The sequence below is a fragment of the Asterias amurensis genome, chromosome 3 (assembly GCF_032118995.1).
Source record: "Asterias amurensis chromosome 3, ASM3211899v1".
Lineage (NCBI taxonomy): Eukaryota > Metazoa > Echinodermata > Asteroidea > Forcipulatida > Asteriidae > Asterias > Asterias amurensis.
Genome location: NC_092650.1, coordinates 2,782,369 through 2,801,465, shown reverse-complemented (window position 1 = coordinate 2,801,465; position 19,097 = coordinate 2,782,369). Strand labels below are relative to the sequence as shown.

General features: G+C 36.4%; 1 pseudogene; it reads right to left on the bottom strand.

Annotated features, from left to right (window-relative positions):
* Positions 1 to 1,499: 1,499 nt before the first annotated feature.
* LOC139935106 (kelch-like protein 28) lies at positions 1,500 to 18,662 on the bottom strand (annotated as a pseudogene).
* Positions 18,663 to 19,097: the final 435 nt, after the last annotated feature.

Here is a 19,097-nt window from a genome sequence, read left to right as displayed (position 1 = left end):
TCACAGAATACCAATCTTTTTTTCGTAAGTCAACTGTATGGATTATTTCTGAGTTGACAACACAGAGATGAGGCAGATGACGACTACCGAACTTGTCCATTAGAGCAATTTAATCGACACCTGCATGAGGCTGTCCCGTCTCGCACAAAGCAACATCGACAAGAATCATCGTAAAGGGGTTTGGGGTACTTTTTGTTTGACACAAAACACTATCGCCCACACAGATTTATAGCAAAAAGTTTCCCTTAAAATATTACTTGCTGAGGTGCTGTATTTTTTTGAGAAGTGAGTTAAACAATTTCACGGACATTAGTTTCACCATAGAGTATAAGGACAGAGGTTTAACATGTAAAAACGGTTTCACGCGACTGAAACATTGCCCTGTGATTTTCACATTTTTTTCTCTCATAAAACCTGCCCACTAATGAAGCTGAAACTCCTACAGCTAATTTATATTACATACACCTTCATTCACAGTGAGTAAGGGGTTTCATGTCATAGCCTGCTAAAACTTGATCAGTCTATACAAAGGGTATCAACACCATTCTAGTTCATTAATTTTAAAGACAGTGGACACTATTGGTAATTGTCAAAGACCAGTCCTCTCACTTGGTGTATCTAAACATATGCATAAAATAACAAGCCTGTGAAAATTTGAGCTCAATGCGTCATCGAAGTTGCGAGATAATAGTAAAAGAAAAAAAACACCCTTGGCACACGAAGTTGTGTGCTTTCAGATGCAGTTTGAGTAATTACCATTAGTGTCCACTGCCCTAATTATGTTGGTTATTTCTTGTGAAAGCCGAGTGTGATACGAAAAGAAGTTGAAGGGTTTTGAAACCTTTTGTAGATGACGTTTTGGCCATGACATGATTCCCTTATTGTTATGCAAATGACATACAGTTTCGACCTCATTGTTTGTTTTTGAGGGGGGAAATGGGAAAATCACAGAGTTTTCAGGAGTCTGGTTAATCCGCTGTATACAAAATGTACATGGTGGGTCATTTCTTATGAAAGCCGAGCGTGATACCTTAAAGGCAGCGGACACTATTGGTAATTACTCAAAATAATTATTAGCATAAAACCTTACTTGGTGACGAGCAATGGGGAGAGATTGATAGTGTAAAACATATTGAGAAACGGCTCCCTCTGAAGTGACGTAGTTTTCGAGAAAGAAGTAATTGTCCACGAATTTGAATTCCAAACCTCAAGTTTATAATTTGAGGTCTGTAAATCTAGCATCTGAAAGCACACAAATTCGTGTGACAAGGTGTTTTTTCTTTCATTACTATCTCGCAACCTCGACGACGAATCGAGTTCAAATTTTCACAGGTTTGTCACTTTATGCATACTAAATTGGGATAAACCAAGTGAGAAGACTTGTCTTTGACAATTACCAATAGTGTCCAGTGTCTTTAAACATGGTGCCCTCAAAATACGTGAGTTGACGTGAGTTTACAGTTCACAAAGTGAGAATTTATTCCACAGGGAAATTAATGAGCATACAGCTTTCCTTCACCCGTCTGACCTTTCGGATTGTTGGTTTATTTCATTCATTTTATTCATTCATTCCAATCGTCATTTGTAATGGCTTTACACATTTTCCTGTTTCAGTAGAAAACATAATACCTATAGAAGTGTACAAATAAATACGTATTCGAGTGGAATTGGATTCAACGACCTCAATGTTCTTTTGTCCAGCTCCGAATGATTTATTATTTACTTGAAATCTTCAGACACTGTAAACACCTTGAACAGCGGAAGTACAAAAAATATGTATAATTTACTCAGTCAGTGTTTAAAGGCACTGTACAATATTTGGTATAATTACCATAATAACTGCTAGCATACAAACTTACTTGTATACAAAATTTAATGTATTTTTATATATTTATATTTGGTATGGTTTTTGATGTGCAATTTTTATGTCGTTTTTGTCATTGTGCCCTTTTGTGCCTTTGTTATTTTTATTGTCTGGATCGCCTTTAGATAGTGATTATTTTCGCTTTTTGGTTATCCGCAGGCTTGTTTTCTGTGTAGTCTTATTTTAATTGCCTATTCTTTGTATGTACTGTTTGCCTGGAAATAAATAAATAAATAAAATAAATAAATAACAAGCAATGAAGAGCTGTTGATATAGCATAACACATGGTGAGAAACGGCTCCCTCTGAAGTAACGTGGTTTTTTTTTTGAAAGAGGTAGTTTCTCACTCAAATATTAAAATACTTCATGCCTTATTTATTTATTTATAGGCATCTGAAAACAAGTAATGTGCATCAAGAATGTTTTTTCTTCTTCCAATATTCTCTTGCAACCATTGAACTATACATTTAACTACATTTGTCATTGAACCACATTTTATAGAAGTTCAGGGTGCGAGAATAAAATCCAGATCCTTCATCTCTACAACCAATCAGCCTCAAAGATATTGAAGTCTTAAAAAATAAAATAAAAAGTAACGACAGTTATAAATAACAAAATCATATTCTTCAAAACATTTAATTCAGATAACAAAATATTCAGATAACAAAATAAACATATTCTAACGATTTTGTTTTATACATATTGTATTTGCTAGTTTTTCTGATTCTGTCTACATATAGTATAACACTGTATTTTGTGAACGTTGTTGTCTTGTATCTTGGCCGAATAAATAATAATAATAATAATATTTCATTGGACCAATTTTTTCCTTAAAAGCCACACTACTTGATACATAAATGATGCATTCTCAAAGGCCCTGAACACGTTTGGTAGTTGTCAAAGACCAGTCTTCTCACTTGGTGTAACCCAACATATGCATAAAATAACAATCCATTGAATATTTGGGTTTAATTGGTAGTCGAAGTTGCAAGAAAATGGTGGGGAAAAAACAACGGATTGTTGCACAAATAAGTGTGCTTTCAGATAGAAATAAAAGGCTGCTAGTGGCAAGAAGTCTTTATTATTTTGATGAGAAATTACCTCTTTCTCAAAAACTATGTTACTTCGGAGGGAGTCGTTTCTCACGGGGTTTTATACTATATAAACAGTTGCTCAATACCAAGTAAGTTTTTATGCGAATATACATTTTGAGTAATTACCAAACGTGTACGGTGCCTTTAAAAGTAGTTTAATAAGACCAGTTCAATGATCTACATACAAGGAATGACCATTAACAGTGAGTGCTGCAGTAAAATGCAATTTATGTTAAGTGGAGAATAATGAATATCAACCCATCTCCTCTGTAGGGAATTGTCATTTTATTTCTCGATGGAAAAACCTTCTTTTTTTCCCCCTGTCATTTCCTTTACAAGATAATGCTTTTAAGCAAAGAAATCAACACATTTTTTTTAATACATAAAGATAAAAGAAAACCTTGCATAAGTTTGTTTTTGGGTGTGATGCAATTTTTTGTTTTTCAAGTAATTCCTTTTAGAAGGACAGATGAATACTTATGTAAAGTCCAAAACAAAAGATTAATTTTACAATTTAAATGTTTTCAGAAGGTCCAACTATGATTTTTTTTTTTCAAATAATTCCTTATAGAAGGGGTGATGAACGTTTATGTAAAGTACCCAAAAAATGTTTCGTTTTATCATTTGATTTTTTTTAAGGTCTAACTATTACGTTGCGTAACAAAATTTGCGTAGGTTTGTTTTAAATAATTCCATAATAATTAAATAATTAAATAATTTTTTTCAAATAATTCCTTATAGAAGGGGTGATGAACGTTTATGTAAAGTACCCAAAAAATGTTTCGTTTTATCATTTGATTTTTTTTAAGGTCTAACTATTACGTTGCGTAACAAAATTTGCGTAGGTTTGTTTTAAAATTTTATGATTTTTTTTTCTTCAAAAAGGGCTAAAAAATGTTACAGAAATTACAATTTTTTTTCTTTTTTTCTGAAGGGCTGATGAACATGTATGTACAGTACAATATACATGTTTAATTTTACCATTGGTATCATAAATTTTTTATTTGAAGTACAGAACAAATTTAGAGTTTTACATTTTAATTTTTTTTTCTTTTTTTACAAAGAAGGTCTTACTATTTTGTTGTCATACTATTTTAAATAGTATCCTCTCTTTTTTAGCAGAAATATATCATCATAAAATCTTGCATAGTTTTGTTTTATAATTTCATTGAACACTTTTATCTTTAAAAACATTCCTTTTAGAAGGGCTGATAAACGTTCACTTAAAGTGAAAGAGAAAAAAAAGAAAAAAATGTAATTTGTATTTTTTTTTCCGCAAAAAGATTTTACTATTAGATTACGTTGTTATCCTTTGTAATGTTAGACCTCTTATTAGCATTAATTTTAACTACAGGACCAAATTTAGCAGAAAAAAAGTCACATCCAAACTCTATTCAAATTGAGTTTTTCTGTTCAATCGTTATCTTTTTTAGGTAAACTTCATCAGTCAGACTGTAAGTGATGTCTGATAAACTAATATAATTTGTTTCTTTTTTTACCGAATTACCCTCTCACTTAATTTTATCAACAGAAACTAAAAGGATTACCACTCCAGCTATTCATTAAGGAATTTTAAAAATAATATATAAAAACAACTATAAAATGAAATATTTACAAATCTTGCATTGACATGGCTTGTATTAAAAAAAAAACTAACCCGAACCACTTTTTAGAAAATACTAAATAGAAATATTTCTTTATGAAATGCCATACACATCTTACTTATGAGGCAGTGATATAGTGTACCCTATAATAGGACCCTAAGACCTTAATAATATAATAATATAACAATAGTTTGGGGGGGCTAATCATCCTTACTCGCAGCTAAGAGCTGAATTGCGAAGGACGCGGCTACAACGTGTTCGAGAAGCACGCATGAAGGGCGCCTTTGGCTGCCAGCCCCATCAACCCATTATGACCCATTATTTAGTGGTACAAAGACAAAGATTTAAGATTAAGTGGTAGAGAGTTCCAGATGCCTGGCGCAGCTGAAGAAAAAGACCTGTCAAAAAAATTGTCTCAAGCAGTGCCTTAAAAATGCAATCATTATAGAGCGCTTAATAGTTCAACGGCCGCAAGTGCCACACCATAACGACTTGAAGGCAGACTAACAGCATTACTCCATCGATCAGTCAACGGGTTATACTTAATGACAGTACTCAAACACCGCTTACCGTCAAACCCACCAGCAACGTAAATACACCCATCTCCAGTGACTTTATCATGCAATCATTGTAGAGCGCTTCATAGCTCAATGGATGCAAGTGACACACCATAACGACTTGAAGGCAGACTTACAGCATTACTCCATCGATCAGTCAACGGGTTATACTTAATGACAGTACTCAAACACCGCTTACCGTCAAACCCACCAGCAACGTAAATACACCCGTCCGATACGCTGATTCCAAAACTACTGCGTTCCTGTTTCATAGACGCTACATAGACCCATTGATTGAGCTGGGGGTCGTACTTCTCTACAGTCTTCAGCCATTTTCCATTGAATCCTCCGATAACGTAGATACAACCGTTGAGGACTGTTGCTCCGACGTAGGCGCGACGTTCTTGTAATGGTGCTACGGAGATCCAGCAGTTACCAACTGGCTCGTAATAATGTACACTGGTGTGGTATATGTTGGTTCCATTACAACCTGATGTAAAAGCAAACAAGGAATCAAGTTATTTAGTTTGTTTGTTTAACTTTTATGTCGAGTATTGGTAGTTATGAATAAAGAGCTCAGTGCTAACACACATCAGTGTACAAGGGGTAAAACCAAAATTACACTATTATGGTTTTTAAATTTATTTAGAATTTAAATTTATTTAGAATGATTTTTTATATTAAGTATTGGTAATTCTGAGTGAAAAACAACACATAATAAAACAGTTTGCTAGACTGTTTGTGCTTTTAAAATTTATTTAGAACAAATTACAAATACAATTTTGTTTATCATGAATTGGTGACTTTGAATCTGCTATTAGTTCTAATAAACCAAATACCAGTTAAACTAAAATTGCCATCTGTCCAATGGACTGTAATTATTCCCCGATTCTTGCTACTTATTTGATTTTGAATCCAAAAGGAAGCATGCCAAGGTGCCTCAGTCCATGACACAACAGAAACGTGACTGCCTTTAATTATAGAATGATTTATTGAAGAGGGGCTGCTGCAAGTTCAAATTCAGATGTCTCCAACCTCACATTAGGGCACTGTTTGAAACCCTTAAAGACAGTGGACACTATTGGTACTTGTCAAAGACAAATCTTCTCACTTGGTGTATCTCAACATATATTTAGAATTTAAATTTATTTAGAATGATTTTTTATATTAAGTATTGGTAATTCTGAGTGAAAAACAACACATAATAAAACAGTTTGCTAGACTGTTTATGTTTTTAAAATTTATTTAGAACAAATTACAAATACAATTTTGTTTATCATGAATTGGTGACTTTGAATCTGCTATTATTTCTAATAAACCAAATACCAGTTAAACTAAAATTGCCATCTGTCCAATGGACTGTAATTATTCCCTGATTCTTGCTACTTATTTGATTTTGAATCCAAAAGGATGCATGCCAAGGTGCCTCAATCCATGACACAACAGAAACGTGACTGCCTTAATAATAGAATGATTTATTGAAGAGGGGCTGCTCCAATGTCAAATTCAGATGTCTCCAACCTCACATTAGAGCACTGTTTGAAACCCTTAAAGACAGTGGACACTATTGGTACTTGTCACAGACAAATCTTCTCACTTGGTGTATCTCAACATATGCATAAAATAACAAACCTGTGAAAATTTAAGCTTAATCGGTCATCGAAGTTGGGAGATAATAATGAAAAAATAAAATGTCCTTGTTCACACGGAGTTGTGTGCTTTCAGATGCTTGATTTCGAGACCTCAAATTCTAAACCTGAGGTCCTGAAATCAAATTTGATGAAAATTACTTCTTTCTCGAAAACTATGTCACTTCAGAGGGAGCTGTTTCTCACAATGTTTTATACTATCAACATCTCCCCATTACTTGTAATCAAGAAGGGTTTTATAATAAGAATTATTTTGAGTAATTACCAATAGTGTCCACTGCCTTTAAAGATTTAAGAATAAAAGTATTTAATGTCATGATTAAAAAACCATGCAATTTGTCTTCCACACACCTACACCAGGACATGTCAGAAACAATATGCCCCTTCGGTGACTTCGCCGACCGCAGGGCATAATTATAAACAAAAATCCTTGCCCTAAGCTTTCTTGAGAAAAAGAATTCTTGCAAAAATGACATGTTCACCCTTTTATGAATTGCTCCTCAAAAAGGCCAACTTAGAATATACATTTCTGGTTTTTTTTTATTTTAAGACAATGAGCAGAGCAGCCAATCATGTATTTAACACTCTGTGAACTCATCAGCTCTTTGAAACTACATTCTACAATACAATGTCAAAAAATGTCAATTTTGTCAGTTCTAAAAAAAAAATGCCTTAATGCATGTTCTAAAAATAGGAACATAAAACAATAATTCTTTTCTTCAAGCTGGAACAAGGATGAAAATTTTTAATGATAAAAGAAGGAGTTTTGCGATATGTTTTTGCATTTTGGCTAGGTACACGTTTAAATATCAGCTAAAAACCTATTTTTTTTTACCCCCAAAATTGGCCCAAAACTCCCAAACTCAAAATGGCTTGTTACCAGGCAACTGGCTATGTACTCATTTATAAAGTAGAGTTTGTTCAGTTGAACCCAAAGTCATTTCAAGTTTAATGTAAATCTGTGGACATTTTGTTTTGTGTTACAAAAAGCACCCAAATTCTTTAAGCGTGACATAAATATAAACTATCATTATTATTTATTTCTTTTTAAAAAACATTGTCTTACCTGTCCCACCAATAACATATATGCGACCACCCATGACGGTCGATCCTGCGAATCCCATGATTAGCCAAAGAGTATCCCTTAACTGATGTCAAGTGCATAATGTCTATTACTGGTTTCAGCCCCTGGGGTAAATCGTTCCACAGTAGCGGAATAAGCCCTGCCGTTATGCCCGCCGATGATATACAGCTTGTTGTTTAGCAGACAGGCTTGGCAGCCATGACGGTTTTCTCTCATCGTAAAGAGAGGGCCCCATGTGTTGTCTTCGACGTTGTAACTCTCTAAGGTATCGATGCAATCAGAGGTCGTGGACAATCCGCCTGAAGGAAGTGAAGATTGGTGAAACTGATATAATGGAGGGAATTAAGCTCGGATAGAAATCACAAAATACTCGTCAACAAAGTTGAAGATTTATGACTACTACACAGAATGGGGATACACTTATGAATTGAATACAAGTGGTAAATAATTCCTTTTATACGAATGTTTTTATGCAGGATCAACCAAAGTGAAGATTGGATTAACTGATGTAATGAAAGGAAGTGAGCTTCGATACAAATCACAAAAACATGTCAACAAAGTTGAGTTTGTGACTATTAGACAGAATGGGGGAAAATTTTATGAGTTAAATTGGGACAATTAAGTAAATAATTCCTTTAAAGGCAGTGGACACTATTGGTAATTACTCAAAATATTGATCATCATAAAACCTTTCTTGATTACGAGTAATGGGGAGAGATGGATGGTACAAAACATTGTGAGAAACAGCTCCCTCTGAAGTGACGTAGTTTTTGAGAAAGAAGTAATTTTCCACGAATTTGATTTCGAGACCTCAAGTTTAGAATTTGAGGTCTCGAAATCAAGCATCAGAAAGCACACAACTTCGTGTGACAAGGGTGTTTTTCCTTTCATTACTATCTCGCAACTTCGACGACCGATTGAGCTCAAATTTTCACAGGTTTGTTATTTTATGCATATGTCGAGATACACCAACTGTGAAGACTAGTCTTTGACAATTACCAATAGTGTCAAGTGTCTTTAATATTACTGTGGCTTTTTTGACAATCCCCCTACAGGGATCAAACAAAGTGAACATTGGATTAACTGATATATTGAAAGAAATTAAAGAAGTTGTGTGCTTTCTGATGGTTGATTTTGAGACCTCAAATTATAAACTTGAGGTCTCGAAATCTAATTCGCGTAAAATTACTTCTCTCTCGTAAACTATGTCACTTCAGAGGAAGCCGTTTCTCACAATGTTTTATAACATCAACCTCTCCCCATTGCTCGTCACCAAGTAAGGTTTTACGCTAATAATTATTTTGAGTAGTTACCAATAGTGTCCACTGCCTTTAAGCTTTAATCAGAAATCACAAATACACGAAAACAAAGTTAAAGATTTATGACTGTTAGATTAATCATAGAGTAATGGCTACAGGGATCAAGGAAAGTGAAGATTGGATTAACAGATATCATGAAAGGATTTAAGTTTGAACAGAAATCACAAATATACATTAAACTAATATTTGTTTGGGAGAGATTGGCTGTTGCCAGCTTGGTATTTATATCCCTTTGTGGGAGTTTGCCAAGTTCCCTTAATGGGAAGATCATTCATTCAAACAAACAAACAAACAAACAAACAAACAAACAAACAAACAAACAAACAAACAAACAAACAAACAAACCAACAAACCAACAAACCAAAAAACCAAACAAAACAGACAAACAGACAAACAGACAAACAGACAAACAGACAAACAGACAAACAGACAAACAGACAAACAGACAAACAGACAAACAGACAAACAGACAAACAGACAAACAGACAAACAGACAAACAGACAAACAGACAAACAGACAAACAGACAAACAGACAAAACAGACAAACAGACAAACAGACAAACAGACAAACAAACAGACAAACAGACAAACAGACAAACAGACAAACAGACAAACAGACAAACAGACAAACAGACAAACAGACAAACAGACAAACAGACAAACAGACAAACAGACAAACAGACAAACAGACAAACAGACAAACAGACAAACAGACAAACAGACAAACAGACAAACAGACTAACAGACAAACAGACAAACAGACAAACAGACAAACAGACAAACAGACAAACAGACAAACAGACAAACAGACAAACAAACAAACAATCAAATAAATCATGGTTACCTGCAACATAAATGGTCTTCCCGTCACACGCCATTCCGAAAGCTGAACGTTCAGTGCTCATAGAAACAACCGGTAGACTCTCATGGTCTGGTGACCTGACTCCATGGCTTTGGACTACTGGGAGAGTCCGGGACCATTTGTCACTTCCCTCGGAGAAGACGTAGCAAGAGTTAAGAGAACATCCTTCGCATTCTCCTCCTACAGCAACAAGTATCTAAGACATTGTTGAAGAAAGAGTACCTCATTAGAAATCATCAAGTCAGAATTCAAGCAGTCAAACGAACAGAAGGTACACATTTTTTTACCGTATTTAGTTTATTAGTGTTAGGCATCCCAAACACAGATACTCCCAAATAGGGAGACTGCTTACATTCGGCCTACAAGCCTGTATGCTTTCTGTTTAGAAAGGGCAAGGGCGCCAAGGTAATTTCACCTTGGTGTAGGCCTCCCCATGAGGAAATTCTACTAGAGCATTTTAATAGCACCAAGGCAATAACCAGGGGCATAATGGCAACCGCCTTCGTTGCTTCAGTGAAGTATCACTCAGGCCTGGGCCTAGACATCTCACTTTGTTGAGCGCCGGCAAAGATTTTAAACAAAAAATGTATTCTTACTTTAATTTTTTTTCTGTGTCCTCTAGTCCTTACAGGATTATCCCCCTCGCTGAGAATCTGAAGATTCCGTAGCTGTGCTGCAACAGCCCCCTCTTGTGATAGAATGGGTTCACTCTCTATCTGATCGAGCAAGAATTCCGATGACAGTAAAGGAATGGCGACGTACTTCAGTAACGTCCAGACTTTGGACGAGCGCGTGGATGGGTTCAGTTTGGCCCACTCTACGATAGCTTTGAAGACCTTTTAAAAAGAAACAGACACATGGTCACCAAAGTGAAATGGTTAGACTGCAGGACTTGCAATAACAAGGTTGTGGGTTCTAATCCTACCAAGCAAACCGCCGATATCACAATGATTAGAATGCTCATAATGATCAAACGGTCATTTAAACTAAAAATTCATAACAATTTGAAAAATATGAATTAAAAACAAAAAATAAATGTTTTACTTGGTAAAAATGATCGTTTCTTTATGCAAAACAATATGACTTGAAGATAAACTCCATTGACCAGGAACCCCAAAATATGCAAAAGCAATTTGATGAAATCCATACAAACTGCACTAACAGTAGTCCTAAGTGCAGACAATTTCATATTCAGATGTATACACTGGGCAGTCAACAAAGATCACTGTATTTAATCAATGTTAAAAAGGAACATTACAGAATTGGTTTTTGCTATCAAAACAGTGGCTGGCAGTGAAATCACTTTTTGTAATCCACCATATACATAAACTGACAAACCTGTGGAAGTATGAGATCGATCGGCCATCTGGGTCACGAGAGAATAGTGAAAAACTTATTACACATTTTCCATTGCATCGATGCCAAATAAAAAAAGTGAATAAAACGCTCACTGAGCGATAAACTCCAAACCCGAAAGTAGAAAGTATTTATTTCTCATCAAATATTATGCGTATGACATTTCAGACAGAAATATTTCAAGGGATGTTTTTTCTACAATCATCATCGTTAGGCCGTGTAAGTTTTATGTAAATCTGTGATCTTCACAATTTCTGTTTCTTACCAACTCTTTAACGTTCCTTTAAGTTGCATCGGAGATAAAGATTATTATTTGTGCTTTGAAAGAAAAGCTTTTTGTGTTAAGCACATTTTCCTCAGTACCGCCTTTAATATCAATAATAATATGGCCTCTTAAAATAAATAGCGCAATTCCAAAGAATGATCGTTGTGCTTCTGACACTACTACTACTCCTGGCTACTACTACTCCATTAATTTTATTCCTTAAACCATCTCAGCTCCCTGTAGAATCAATCACAAGAACCATAGCTGCCCTTACACGTACATATTTATACCCCTGGGTGAAAAGAAGCAATTATTGTATCTTGCCAAGGTGTCATTAAAGGGATTCGATTGCACATCCTGATGACAAGGCCGTCAGAGCTTGACTCTAATGCACTAAATCCCAGTTACTAAAGCATATTTAAAATTTCGTTTTTCAACGGTTTATGTATTATTTCCTATGTATCTTTTACTTTTATTTTGTTTATTTATTTTACATAAAAAAATGTTAGATAACAATTTTTTATGAAAAACTTTTTAAGTTTTTAATGATAATTATACATTTTCAGGGTCAAATTTGTGCTACTTATTTCCCTGATGTGATTCGTTTTCCCTTTTGAAATTTGTGATTTTATTTTTTTCCAAAACATAATTTTTTGGTTGTTAATTAATACCAGCCATGATTATACATACTACATGTATGGTATAAAACATATTTTTGGTTTATATAATCCTTTCCTGTAATTGGTGGCTCGTCAGTTGTTGGCTTGGTCAATAAATAAATAAATAACCAAACAATAAACAAATAAATAATCAAAACAAAACTTTCAGGGAATCTGTGAAAGTATTGAGTAACGACGATGTGACCTCTGACGTCACTCGAAAACCATAACATGATTCGCACGCATAACGCCGAGCAAAACCTTTGTGTTTTGGCAGCCAGGGAGAAAGTACCACAATCTTACCATGACTACGCGTCTTTTTGCCCGGCGAAACATGACTTGGACAGAGTTTTGTCAACAGAGGGCGGTTTGCATGTAAACAGAGGTCAAATCATCTATACACAAACAAGTGTAAGAATAAAACACAAATAATATATATACTTTTTAGTTTATAACTGGATGTATTTCTTTTTAAATTAACACACATCAGTGTATGGAGAAAACACAAATATATTAAAGATGAAAGTAAGAGACTTTTAGGAACCTACCTGCTCTTCACAAGAAACAGCTAGATCCTCACAAGCAACTAGCTTCTCAAGATCCCTCCAAGTCAGCAGCTGAAACTCCGCCTCTCCGGCCACCTCCTGGAAATGGTCTCTCGCAAACCTAAAAGATTGCTGCTCTAAATCGTGACTTGCATAGAAAGATGCTAAGCGCCAGATCCCTAAGCAGTTAGCGGCATTGAGATGGGATGCTAAGTAGACACAGCAAGCGTTGTAAACACTGGTGACTTGAAGAAGGTTAGCGCAGGCTAAGATGCTCTCTGCGTTGTCTTGATCGAGCTAAGGAGTGAGAGGTCATTATCTTATTTTACAGATGGGAATTAATAGACTAGTCTTATCTCGAGTTAGAACGAGTGACGAGTTACTCGTCCTAACTAAGGACTAGCCTTAAGTTTTTAAAACTAGAGTCCTAGGACAAGTCCTAAGTTAGAACTATCTTTGTGAAATCGACCCCTGGACACCTTTGGTGTTTGTCAAAGACAAATCACTTGATGTATCCCAATATATTATATGCATAAAATAACAAATCTGTGAACATTTGGACTCAATTGGTCATCGAAGTTGCAAGAGAATAGTAAACCAAAAAAAAAATACCCTTGTTGCATAAAATATTGTGTGCTTTCAGATACCTAAAAAAAAACAACGTTAAGCCTTTTAATTTTTAAGTGAGAAATTACTTCTTTCTCAAAAACTATGTTTCTTCAGAGGGAGGCGTTTCTCACAATGTTTTATACTTTCAACAGCTCTCCATTGTTCGTTACTAAGTAAGTTTTATGCTAACAATTATTTTGAGTAATTACAAACAGCGTCCGTAAGGACCTATGAAACTGCACTGCACGACTTGAATTACGAGGAGGCCACAGAAACAATGGCCTGCGATGCCCCTAGTCTTTGCCTTGGTGCCCCTTCAAAAGTTCCCCATAGACTTTAAGATTTTCCAATGGAAGTGCCCTTTGCAAAATGAAAATGGCCTTGCCCTCTCAAAGATGAAAATTCCAGGTCTCACACTGCTAATATCTGTTGATGATGTAACCTTAATGTCTATTATTCAATAGTAATTATATAAGTGTCACAGTACGCCTAGTGAGGCTCAAAGCACAGATGGCAGGCAAGAAGCCAATTAAAATGCTGCTAAATATAAAACAAATACAAACACAGACAGGAAATTCATAATAAGTCATTGAGACCTTAAAAACATAAAACTGATTTTTGGGGTTAAACAAAGAATTGACTAGAGTGGGATTCGAACCAACGACCTCCGGATTAACGTGCCGACGCTCAGTCAAATGAGCTATCTAGCCCTATATTGGCGGTGTCCCTATTTTGTCAATATCTTTGTTCGGGGGTGCCAGTCAGAAGCCATACAACTGTTAACTGCCGTGTAGCCAGGGATCACACCCAAATTACGATACAACCTGGGAGGGGATGCGACTTTTTGTTTCAGATATCAATATACACCACAAGGGAAACTGACTGGGTAAATTTACCCTTGTGGTTTAAACATAAAACTGCTGACAAGATATAATAATATAAGAACATATTTTTTAATATTATAAAAACAAACCTTGATTTTAGCTGTGTAGGCATAAGTTACTATGGCATCCAGTGCATTTGGATCCATATCTTTAATGATGATGGTACTTTGCTGGCTTTCTAGCATGCTGCCCATAAACATTGCTTGGAAGTATGGACTACTTGCAGCAAGGACAACCCTGAAAGAAACAAATGTTAATAATGTTGATAAAAGGCACTGGACACTATTGGTTATAATTGCTCAAAATACTTGTTAGCATAAAAACTCACTTGGTAACGAGCAATGGAGAGCTGGGCCCAATTTCATAGAGCTGCTAAGCACAAAAATTTGCTTAGCATGAAATTGTTGCCTCGATAAAAAAAGGATTACCAAACAAACTTCCACATGATTTTCAGGATAAGCAAACAATAGCTGAACACCAGTAATAAGCGATATGCAAGAAATGGAAATTTGGTTGGTAATCCTGTTTTATTTTCAAGGAAGAAGTTTCATGCTAAGCAAATTTTCGTGCTTAGGAACTCTATGAAATTGGACCCTGTTGTGAGAAACTGAAGTTTTCACAGCTGAAGCCTTTTACTATGCATCGTAAAGCACGCAAATTTGTGCAACAAGGGTGTTTTTCTTTCATCATTCTCTTGCAACTTCGACAACCAATTGAGTCCAAATTTTCACAGTCTTTTTGTTTTATGCATAATTATTGGTATAAGAAATTGTATGCACAGGCATATAGTTTGGTTTAAAAAAACTGTGTTGATTTGCAACAGTTGTGTTATCCATGTACAGGTCTGAATGCTACATTTTTGAAAGGGCAAGGGTACCAAGGCATTTTGCTCCTTGGTAAAGGGCACCCTATGAGGAAATTGTGAATTTCTGCTGGAGCATCTCAAGGGCACCAAGGCAATGACCAGAGGGCATGGATGCAATCGCCTTCATTGCCTCCATGAAGTATGAATCAGGCCTGCATGTATTAAGGCCGAGTCACACTGCAGCGATAATGAAAACGATAACGATAACGACGCAAAGAGAACGCGTTCTATTGGTTGAATTGCTGCACGCAGAATATGCACATGCGTGTTCAACCAATAGATTGAATGCGTTCTCTTTGCGTCGTGATCGTTTTTGTTATCGCTGCAGTGTGACTCGGCCTTGAGACAGACACTATCTACACCATAAAAAGTCTCAAAAATGATATCAATCTTGGACAGCTATTCTCACCTATGTGCCTTAACACAGTGGTCGCCAATCTTCAACGTCACATCACATAGATGCCCATCAGTACGGAAGCGTTCTAACATTTCTAATACAGTACTCTGGTGACACCCATCACGATGCCATGTACAAGTCTCATCCATGGTATTACTGGTAGGCAAGGAGGTTCTTTATCAACTGTCAATTCTTCACAGAAACTTTGTAACTTGTTGGTCTATAAACATTGAGCTGCAAAAAAAGGAATAAAATTTGATTAAAGGAATAAAAGGGTAGCAACAAGTTCTTAAGTGGCCATTTAAGACCGGCAGGGTCATGGCCATGTGATAAAGGCCCGAATCGCACAGCTACGACCCTGCAAGTTTTTTGGTTAAAGGGGTAATAAAATATGAAACTCTGTAAAACGTATCCATTTTCCAACGTCCTTGAGCTCTGTACGTGTGTTGCAACTGAGACAGTTTTCGGATTATGCATTCGTCGTGCGCGTAGTATGCATCTAAACGTATCCGGAAAAAAACAGCTCCAGCTGGTCATTATCAACCGTTTAAACATCCCCACGTGACGCGCTCTCCACCAATAGGAGTAGCGAAACTCTCTGAGGTATTTATGAATATTAGTTTACAAACAGATAAACTATTATTATATCGCTTACGTAGCACTTACAGTCTACACGATCTGAGGACTTTATTTTTGTCCCTTGTTGTTGTAAATCGTCAATCTCATTCCATTGACAAGTTTTCAGGCAGGGTTAGAATTTTACACTGGACCACCGGCCTGAGGCAAGTGATTTCAGTGTTGGGCCAGTAGGCTCAGGACAGGAAGATCAGGTGGTCTTCTTTTTTTTAAAGTCAACATCTTTGTCTCCAAAGAATGATGTTCAAATGTATGAGTTGGAGTCTCACAACTATCTTCCAATCCAGTTGCGTATCACCCATAAAACAGAAGATCTGTTTTGTGTTTGTTCAAACAAAACAGTTTCTATAGATGATAAAACTGTGTTCTCATTTTGATTGCATTCCTTTCTCATTTTGATTTCCACCACAGAACCCTGCAGCCGATTTCACTAAACTTTACGCAACCGCGTAAGTCAACTGGCGCCACGTTTATGGCACAAGTTGCTCCCTAAACGTTGCACAGGTGGACTGACGCAGTTGCAGAAAGTTTCATGAAATCGGCTGCTGATCTACTAACTGCTTGTGGATGTGAATTCCAGATATTACTTTGTTTCCTTTATATAGCCCTAAATGTTTACCATCTCACTGTTTTTTTTTTCTTTTTTTCGTCATCCTCTAGATGCTAATGAAATTAATGATCTCTTTTAATGACTTGCTTTCCCAAAGGAGGTTTGACTCTAGATGACATTTCTGCCCAGGAAAGCCTACTGGAAGACCAAGTAATTACTAGTACAAGTACTACTAATTAATTCGGCCTCCCTCATCATGCTCCTGTTCAAGGACGAATCTTGATTTCACTTTGGGTCTGGATGGATACTACTATCCATGTATTTCTTTCTTCGCCGCATTTTTTGTACTTCCTTGTAATGTGCGTTGCGCAAGAGTATCAAAATAGGTGCTGCGCAATATAATTGGCCATATTATTATTACAGGTGTACGTAGTAGAGTTAGGTAAGCCTAGGCAACTAGTGCAACAAGTGTCAAAGTCACAACTATTGATTTCTAAGTCGATTCGCGACAACAGTTTCCAACTACTCAGTTAATCGTGCCGCCACACCACTGTACCTACAAAAATTGTTGCGTGTTCCTGCTTGGCCCCCTAGACGACTACAAAAATAGTCGCAACTTCCTGCTCGGTGAACCAATACTTGTGTCCCTCATGACTATTCACGACAAAAATTTTTACTTACGAAACAGGTTCATCACTCATCAGTGACACACACAATCCTTTCAAGCTTTTCCCAAATGCGGCATGAATTTTACTATAATAATAGTATGCCGCATGCAGCAAACAATATGGCGTAATGCATCTTGGGAATCATTACATGTAACAGCCCAACGACGAAAGAGAGCCATAACATCTATAGCCTTTTCGTGTGCATACGGAACCTAGTTGCTATAACGTAACCCTCCTCCCATGTTCGCTGCCGGGAGGAGGGTTAGGATAGCTTTCCGTATGGCGCCACCACGTTTTCACTCATTTTTACAAAAAGGGATATCTCATTGAGGTAAATTGGATACTATATTATTTGAAATACTATTTCATAATCGAATGAAAAAGTGGTGGCGCCATACGGAAACTTTTCCGAGGGTTACACTAGGGAGCTTTCGTTTTGGACGACGGATGGTTCGACGGCGGTAGGTATAGCTTTCAGCCAACCCTGTTGTCGTTTTCAGCACAACGCAGATTCATCCGATTCCCAACCCAAGTACCGTCGTAGAAATTGAGGGGGATGACCATTCCCACAGTCGAGGCATGCGCAGATGACGCCAAGCGCCGTCATTACCGTTGCAGAACCATCCATCGTCCAAAACAAAAGCTCCCTGAAAATCGCAACTAATTATACGGACCCATAATGGCGTATTTGGCAGTGCTATGAAATGCAAATTTCACAGGACAGGCGAGCACAAAAGCGCTATGAAATTATGGGCCCCTTTTTATACTATAGGACCCCTATTTTTGGGGTTTAAAAAAAATTCAACATGGTAGCCCAAAATTAATTGACGGGAAAGATTTCCGTATCCTGCCACCACTTTTTCACTTCTTTTTACAAAAAAAGTAATACCTCATTTGAGTAAACTTGATACTTATTTAATAGTTCATAATCATAGCTGAAGTGATACTAAACATTGATTTGAAAAAGCGGTGGGATGGCAGGAGATACGGAATTTGTTTCCCCTTATTTCTTAGACGGACACTCACCTCTTCTCTAGCATGCAGTTTGGTTGTTTGTGAACCGACTATGGAGTAGACAGTTAGACCTCAGTTTACGGTCAAGGACAGAACAATCAGTAATCATTGAATGCTAAATCAATAAATATGACTAATAAAACATGTTGTCTGACACTCTTCTCCGCTGCCGCGCAACTTTCTGCTGGCAGACAACATCGAAATAAACAGTGCATAATCTAGACGTCTTTCCACGTATAATCTATAAAGAAGTGGGCGCCTGACTACAAGTTACCTTTTTGATCACAATGCCTCGATAAATCGATCCTTCTATTGTTTGAAATACAATAGACTTGACTCTGGAGGTCGTCTGCTCACTACGTATGACCATTAAGGTGATCTAGAGGTCAAAACATGGTTTTATGTGAAATACATTCCTCTTTTCATTGCAGAAACCTTTCAAGGATAAACTAAATCAGTATGAATTAGTCTTCCGAGTTAGTATTTTAATTAGATTTATTCTAAGAAATACATCACATAGTAACTAAAGAAAGAATGAATTTATCAAAGCTCCAATACGAAACAGAGACAAATTAACAGACCTCACAAAAACTCCAACAATATCATTGTATGAAT